Here is an 8722-nt window from a genome sequence, read left to right on the forward strand (position 1 = left end):
GCGCGCCGCAGACTTGGGTTCAAACATTTCGTGAAGGGTTAGTTTTTAAGAGAGAAATACATTTTCCACCAATTTTGTATTGAAATTGAAGTTTATTTCAACTGTGTTCAGATTTAAATAATGTAAAATATTAAAATCAAGCAGAATCTGTGGGTGAAGTGTTATAAAACAAATATTGAATGCTTTTTCTCGTGGTGAAGTAAAACTAGCCTCCCTCGGTGATCCATGGACCATTCTATTTTCCCTCGGCTTCGCCTCGGGAAAATAGAATGGTCCATGGATCACCGAGGGAGGCTAGTTTTACTACACCACTCGAAGCATTCAATATTTGTATAATGTAGTGTTAATAATCGTCGGATTTGAACAGCGCCCCCATTGAAAGTATGGTACGAGCCCCCGCCCCCTTTCAAAGGACAAATCTGCGATGACCCTACAACCGATATCTTTTTTTATCACATACTCTGACTGTGTGCCAAATGCCATACTTGTATCATATCATCAAATGCACATTGGCCTATCTGCCACCCTGCATACTTGGCGATAGTCATTTTGAAATACTTTTATGTCGGGAAAAAATGAATTAAAATGAATGTAATCGTGTAGTTTAGGACCCAGTTCAGTATAAAAACGAAAAGACACTTCATGTTTAGGATTTCAAACCTAAATATTTGGCAATGATCATAGAAGCGTAATATCTTCTGGATAGATGAGTGCAGGGCTTTGATTAATCACAAATAAGCTTTGAACGGAACTTGTAAAAAAAATAGAGGTGTCCTCAACTACACGATTACCGAATGAATTTGGACTGCGGAGAATTCGCTGAAGTCAACCCATATCATCTAGTTCAACCAGAAGAGGACGACTAATACTCGGTGTGATTCATGATCCCCCTTCTCTCAACAATTACATTTGTAAAATATTAATTATAGAAAGTCAGATGAGCAAAAGAGGAAAAGCGCTCTCTGGCGTCAAAATGACCCCCAACCTTCAACGACTGACAGGGAAACGTTTTGCCCCGATGAACAATGTGTGTATTGTTGGACAATTAGTATAATTTTATAAAAGAAGCAAAAAGGTTTTTTCGATGATTTAAAACAAAAAACGACGTGAACTAAAAAAAAAAAACCCGCATAATTTATGGGGCATGCAAATCGTGAATTGGCAGGCGTAGACAATTTTGGGCCTATTTACTGGCCTTCACCCTTTCATTAAGCAAAACTTTGCAATTTTCACCCAGGCCACATTTCAGGCAAAAGGAAGGACCCATGAATCATATTTATATAAAACAAATGTCTAGTTAGTAACAGGCTTGAACATTCAACAGCTTGTACGCCTCGCTGTGTAATGAAGTTTACATTTAGATTTCCCGCTCTCTAATTGGAGTCTAAATTCCCTCTTAGGTTTAAACTATGTTACCTCGCAGCTCCTTACGTAGCCGGGGGCGATTTGGTTTTTTCCCCAAACGAGATCGGACAATATCAAGAGACGGCGCTCTTTCTGCGTTATGCATATTCAGGATGCCCAGGGCTTTAGAGAATAAGTTATATAACAAGGAATAATGGTGTTTAAATCTCCAACGATTGACCCCGGATTTGTGGACGGGTTGGAAGTAGTCCTGACTTTTAATCAGGTCATCCGAGTTCGAACCCAAGCGAGCGTTGTTCACGTCCTCTCATTTTACCTTAAATAAGTGAAGCGGGGAAGGAACATTTCTCACAAGACGTAAAAGCCTATCTTGGGTTTGTAAATGGACCAATCAAAAGATGGGAAGCGGATGTCGTTTGAAAAAAAAAAAGATTCGCGGGGGGGGGGGACACCCCCTTAGGAATTCCCAGTGTCCATCAAGGATCCAAATTTTGCCCTTCACCAGAAAATTGTCATTATGAGAAAGAGCGACCTCACTGTAACTGCATCATCATGGAGGCAGCCATTTTTAATTAAAGATTGCGCAGACCAGTAAATAGACTGACATAGACCTCAGTGACAATTACGCGCACTTTCCAAAATTATTGAGACACACTTCGAATTTAATTTTTTTTTCATCATCTTTAATTTGATCATCTTACGAATCTTTAATTTTTGTATGACTTTTGGGAGAAAATTCCATCCAAAGATGATCACATTTGTGTGATCTTAACAAAAAGATACAACACTATTGTTAAACACTCGGAAAAAATACCAAGTCAGGTTAAATTCGGTCAAAATAATACTTTTCGTGTCAAAGCGATACTTTTCCAGGTCGCAATGATACTTCTCTGGATCAGTTTTTTTGATCGTTTGACCCGGAACATTTTCAATGAGACCCAGGAAGGTATCATATGGCTCGCATTCCGGGTCAAATTAGCCTTTCGCCAAGGCTATTGTGGCTTAAGGCTAATACAGCACGCACGAGTGGCGAAGCCACGATGCTTTTTCTAACTTGTTTGTTGAATTATTTATATTTTTTTATGCAAATAAGTAGAGTGCTGAAAGGTTAACCAATCACAACGCAGATTTTGCCGAGTTGCGTCCATTTGTGAAAGAAGGGTGATTTTCGGAAAACGTAAGAGGAAATAACTAAACAAAATAAGTTCATACACTAAAATAATTTCTTGAAATGCTTATATAAGTAAAATTGTAATAAGATAATGAAAGAACAATTGCGCAGTCACGATCTTGTGGAAAATGAACACTAGACTCGCTTTATTTTGTTTTTAAATTTTGTGTCAGCATCCGGGGTGCGCGCGCACCTGGGTTGAAGCCACGTGCACCCTAAAAGGCTAATAACCCTTTTAGGGTAGCAAAAATCGAGATTACAAAGAAAAACTTAAGAAAATCTTGACAAGTTGGAAAAGGCCTCGTGGATTTGCTACTCGCGTGTGTGGTCTCCCGCCCCAATCGTTTCGTCCCGCCCCAGTAGTTAAACCACGATGGACTTGGCGAAAGGCTAGGGTCAAATGTGATCAGGGACTTTTTAGACTGAATAGGCAACATTTTACAGGCGAACAAATTATGCTTGAAGATGGCGATCAAAGCCACATATTTCATGCTCCAGCCAGCTCAGTTAGTACATTGCTCGGTTGGCTTTACACAACAACGGCAACTTTGCTAACTTCTACAGTTTCTACAATGATTTAAAAGGACATATTTATATGTGACCAATAAAAACCCAGGCTGCAACGAGATAACTTTAGTCGCATGAGCTCATACCATGCCAACAGCATTTATTCAACAGAAATCTTAAATGTGATTACATTTGAACGAATTAAAACCCACCACCTAGAATGACTTTTCATGCGTTCGTTTAGTTCAGATAAAGCGTATGATTTTCCATTAGCCTACATAGCAAGTTTAACCCTAAAAGGGCCGGTTTATTTTGACCATCTCCCAGCCGGAATCAAATATCTCTCTAAGATCTCAGCCATCGAGTGAAGAACAATTATTAAACTTGGAACACGCATAGAACAACTTATCATAAACATACCCAAGAAATGTTATGACTATAGGTCAAAGGGTTTGGAATTATGGCTAATTAATTATTCATATTGTGACAAAAATCAGCTTTTCCTTTAAATAATCTTTCCGTACTAGAGAATAGTCTGGTTTCCTTAAATGAATCTCGGACTACAGAATGGAGATGAAACTTGTTGATTTTAGGCCATTTTCAGCCCTCAAATCCAACTTTATTCACCTACTAGACTTACCAAATATTCGTAGTATTTATAGAATAATTCCACAATGATGTGAAGAAGCCATTAACTTTGCGTTACACTGTTGTTTCTTCCAGGTACTTATGCAAGTTTTATAACGTTCAAGGCATTTGACGTATGTGCAAAGTGTTATTGAATGCACCCATTGTTTGTGTGTTATTGACTTTTGTACACAGGTTAATGATGTACTTAACTAATGCAGAGATTTCATCATCAGGGTTGGTGACTCGTTTTGCATACGCGATACGCGCTACGCGCACTTTTAGCCTATTGGGACGCGCGCGCTCACTGCGCCCCAGATTCAGCCCTGCCAAAAGTGCATAAAAGGCGAGCTGGAACAGCAATCGAGCGCTCTGTTCGCCTCCAGAACAAGCCCTGTGGGAAAAACAAAGCGGATGTCAGGATTCGGAAGAAGAAGAAGGAACAAGCAAGAGGGAACAAGCAAGAAGATGAAGAAACAAGAGGAATTGAAGAAGTAGCCTGAGGAAGAAGATAAGAAGAGACGAAGCACGAAGAAGAATAATACCGATGTCCACACGGAAAAGGAAGCAACGTACAACGGCCAACGACAGCCCATGCATATACGCCATGTACTGTGTGTACATATCCGCGCACAAAACATGCTTAATTAGACTTGCTATCAGTCCAATTGCGCACTGTGTTTAAGCGGCAGCAATTAGAATGTGCGTATGCAAACTAAAGTGACCCAATCTGATGAAGTGTTTAATTATTATTATTTGATGGTGATTGATTAAAACAAACAAGAAGTTTGATTGTGAATTATAGCCACTTGTCTCTGCTGCCTGACTGATTTATGTCAGTTATTGTCTTTTTAAGTAATCTGCCTCAGAATAAAGGTTTAGGGCAAGACTTTAGGTCAGACTTTTAGGCAAGACTTTAGGGTCAGACTTTATAGGGAAAGACTTAAGAGCCAGACTTTAGGCCTATAGGACAGACTCAAATTATATTGCCTCCTCCACCCCAGCCTTCCCTTTTCTATTGCGTTTGCGCGCCAAGTTATAGTCCAACCCCTCCCCTTACCCTTCCCCTATCCATAAAGTCATCGAGGCCTTGAAGAAAGCTACGCTACCAGACGAACTCCACTTGGGTCAGGTTGACGTCCTGAGATTGTGACGGCGCCCTCAACGCTGGTCCCGGTCAAGCACTAGCTCAGCCATACATCACCGATTTCTCCTGGTTATTAATCCCGGCGGGTTTTTAGGGATTCGTTGTACCCCTGGGTATATCGAGCCCCGGATTCCCGTTACAATATGTACGAATAGTAATTCTGTTTTTTTGTGTGTACACTATACGTATATGGGGATATTCAGTTTCGCTGCGTGGCAACCCGTGGTCCGAATTTTATGTTTTTGGAATCAAGAGATGCGCAAGACTCGAGGCTAAAAAGTCAGAACAGCTCGTCTCGCGAAAAAAAACCCTCAAGGCTATCGCGGAAAAAGTTGAGGGGGCGGGGTAGATTCCGCCCCGGCCCTTTTAGGGTTAAAAGGAAGGCCTCATTGGCTTATTAATAACAACACCAAAAATGATACATGAATGCGATGCAAAGGAAACATTTCCCATAGGAAATTGTGTCAGAAAAACTCGCAGTGGTAGCATCACAATCGTGACACCCATTGGGTGTTGTTAATATTCATTTCCAGATAAAGATTCAGATTAGGATCAGATTAAAATGGTAATCGGACAATGTGTCATTTACTCATGGTAGTATAGCTTTGTCAACAGTTTCTTCCTTTGGGAGGAATTTCAAATACATGTTAATTTAAAAAGTCTCATTTAACTCGAACAAGGCAAAGACAACACAACTTAAACCCTTCACCGTTATAATTAATCAATTGCGACTTCACCATCCCGAGGCTGTTGGCATTTAGGACTCTGAAATGAAGACCAAAAACAAAACAATAAATGAGGAAAATAAAATCACTTTTTCGGTATTGGTTTAGCTCTATGGAACCGACTTATTGTCGGGCCGCAAATGAGTCGAATTTGTTAAAGCAATAATTCAATAAAGTAAACGTCAGTTGATTTCAGTGTGTCTTTGTTTTATACTCGAGGGAAAATGGCAATTGAAATAAAAAATCTACTTTCGGGGTGAAACACGAATTAGCTCGGGGAATACAGCTTTAAGAACTGGATATTGGATATTGCTTCACAGCAACCTCGTCGGTTGAAAGGAAAGAGAGGGGGCGAAATTATTTTATTCTTGGTCAGTGTGTCCGTTCGTATAAAAAAACGGTATTAACGCTAGATTTTACACTGAAAATTACAGCAATCTTGATTGAATTAAGGTCGAATGTCCACAAAAACGTACTCGACTGGTCCGATGGTTGGAATGCATGCAGTAGATATTCCACTTTTACGTTGGCTTTTTCGTTCATTTCAATGTCCACTAAAACGTGTCAGTACTTCAGGGCTAAATAAGGGTCGTCCAACTTAGCTGCATCCGTTAAAGGGTATAAAAGCTTCAAAAAGAGGAAAATAATCCTGGAAACTTCTCTGCTTGAGCTGCCCCCTACTTGTCAACTGAAGAGCAATGAGAAGAAAAAAAGAAAGTTCAGTGCGTCATTTTGGATAACAAATTTTAACGCTATAGATCTTACACAGAAAATTTCTTACACAGAAAATAAGGAGGTTTATTGAATTAAGGTAGAATTTCCACAACTTCCACGGGGTGCTATAGATTTTTGAATTCAGTTTGTAAATTTTGCTTTAATTTTTTTCTTTCCATTTTGCTCATCTACAATCAGCTGCGACCATAGAGCTATATTAAACTTAATTTAATTGAGCTTTATGGAACCGAGTTATTGTCGGGTCCTAAATAAGTCGAATTTGTTAAAGCAATAATTCAATAAACTAAACGTCGGTTGATTTCGGTGTGTCTTTGTTTTATACTCGAGGGAAAATAGCAATTGAAAAAAAATCTACTTTCGGGATGAAACACGAATTAGCAGGGGGAATACATGTTTCAGACTATATTGATGCAAACTTAAACAAACAGACTTGTCAACTGAAGAGCAATGAGACGGAGAACATGTTGACTGTTCACTTTTTATGTTCACTGCGTTACAGATGCGTGCCCCGTGCTCTTTATAAAGGAAACGGGACACACTGTTGCTTTCCAGTGATTCTATTTTAAAATAGGGTTCCATTGGCTTCAAGGTGAGTCAATTACAGTAAATCCCATTTTTGAAACACCCCCCCCCCAAAAAAAAAAAAAAATTCCTCATATTGATATTGAATAATTATCGGAAATTTACGTCTTGGTAACAAAAACACCCCTATAAAGACTGCTATGTCAATTTTTCGGGAGAAGTGAAATGTACCTTCAACATTTGCCATTCTCTTCTTAAAACGTATGCACTCGCCCCCCGTGGGAGTGGGTGCTGGCACACAGAGCCAGCCGGGAGGGCACTGGTACGGCCATTGATTATTGATGTCACAGACTGAGAATAAAACAATCGGATTGAAATATGAAGTTAATCGCAATATTATACAATGCATCGGCACATTGGAAGTGTGTTGAATGTGAACATTAAATCTGATTAACAGGAAAATTAAGAAGAAATCAATTGCAAAAACTTACGATCTTGTTTGACACCAAACTCGTCGGCTGAAAAGAAAGGAAGAAAGAGAGAGGGAAGTACATTTTATTCCTGATCAGTGCGTCGGTTTGGATGAAAAAAAGTGTCAACACTAAATCTTACACAGATAATTACAAGGATCTTTATTGAAGTAAGGTCGAATGGCCACTAAAACGTGTCAATACTTTACTACTGGTCCGATTGGTGGATTGTATATTGATGCTAAATATGGATGTGGTTCAACTGAGCTGCATCCGTTTAAAGGAACATACTTCAAAAAAGAGGAAAATAAGCCGAGAAACTACTCCGCTTGAGCTGCCCAAACTTGTCAACTGAAGAGCAATGAAGCGGGAAGATGTTGACTGTGCACCTTTTATGTTCACTGCGTTACAGATGCGTGCCCCGTGCTCTTTATAAAGGAAACGGGACACCCTGTTGCTTTCCAATGATTCTATTTTAAAATAGGGTTCCATTGGCTTCAAGGTAAGTCAATTACAGTAAATCCCAGTTTTGAAACAAAACCCCCCCCCCCAAAAAAAAATCCTCATATTAATATTGAATAATTATCGGAAATTTACGTCTTGGTAACAATAACACCCCTATAACGACTGTTCAGTCAATTTTTCGGGAGACGTGAAATTTACCTTCAACATTTGCCATTCTCTTCTTAAAAGCCGCGCACTTGCCCCCCGTGGGAGTGGGTGCTGGCACACAGATCGAGTCGGGAGGGCACTGGTACGGCCATTGATTATTGATGTCACAGACTGAGAATAAAGCAATCGGATTGAAATATGAAGTTTATCGCAATATTATACAATGCATCGGTACATTGGAAGCGTGTTGAATGTGAACATTTAATTTGATTAACAGGAAAATTAATGGATTAGCCTATAGATCGTGGTTTCTTGGTTGATGACTCATCAAAAAACTTAACTTTCCGTCCAAGAAATGACAAAATAAACAATAAACTATTCGAAAAACAATGAAGCGATCATCAGCATTCCTTAAAGTTCAGTTTTTCAAATACTCTTGTTAAGAACAAACAGATACGTTACCCCATTTTCATATTTATTTTTGGAAATAACTGCAACTCCTGCAGAACCTGTGGATATTTTTAGTTTGGACCGGCCGGCCGGCCCCCCCAATTTGAGACCTTTGATGACATGCATACACCCGGTTCCTGTGTTGGGCTATCAGAGGCAAAGAACAAAATTACAATTTAATCTTGATATTGTGTAATGAAAAGACACGTCCTCTCTATCACAAGAGTCGATTAAATGTCATTTCCTATAATTATTCTTATCAGTAAAAGGTAATTTGGAAATATTTACCATGAAATCAGTAACTCAAAATTAATCTTTTCGACTTTACAGTTAATATTAAAACAAAGTATTTTACACTAAATATTCAGTTGAGACCCCCCTCCACCGTTTT

At 39.2% G+C, this 8722-nt stretch overlaps 1 long non-coding RNA gene across 1 annotated transcript; it reads right to left on the reverse strand.

The window, feature by feature from the left end:
- Positions 1–5389: 5389 nt before the first annotated feature.
- On the reverse strand, positions 5390–8075 carry LOC119737177. The gene is made up of 4 exons (XR_005272345.1): positions 7933–8075; positions 7291–7317; positions 7031–7150; positions 5390–5582 (listed from the first exon to the last, which is right to left on the reverse strand). It is a non-coding gene; the product is annotated as an uncharacterized LOC119737177 (long non-coding RNA).
- Between the last annotated feature and the right edge of the window lie 647 nt (positions 8076–8722).

Source organism: Patiria miniata, unplaced genomic scaffold (genome assembly GCF_015706575.1).
Source record: "Patiria miniata isolate m_02_andy unplaced genomic scaffold, ASM1570657v1 HiC_scaffold_3, whole genome shotgun sequence".
In the NCBI taxonomy this organism is placed as follows: Eukaryota; Metazoa; Echinodermata; class Asteroidea; order Valvatida; family Asterinidae; genus Patiria; species Patiria miniata.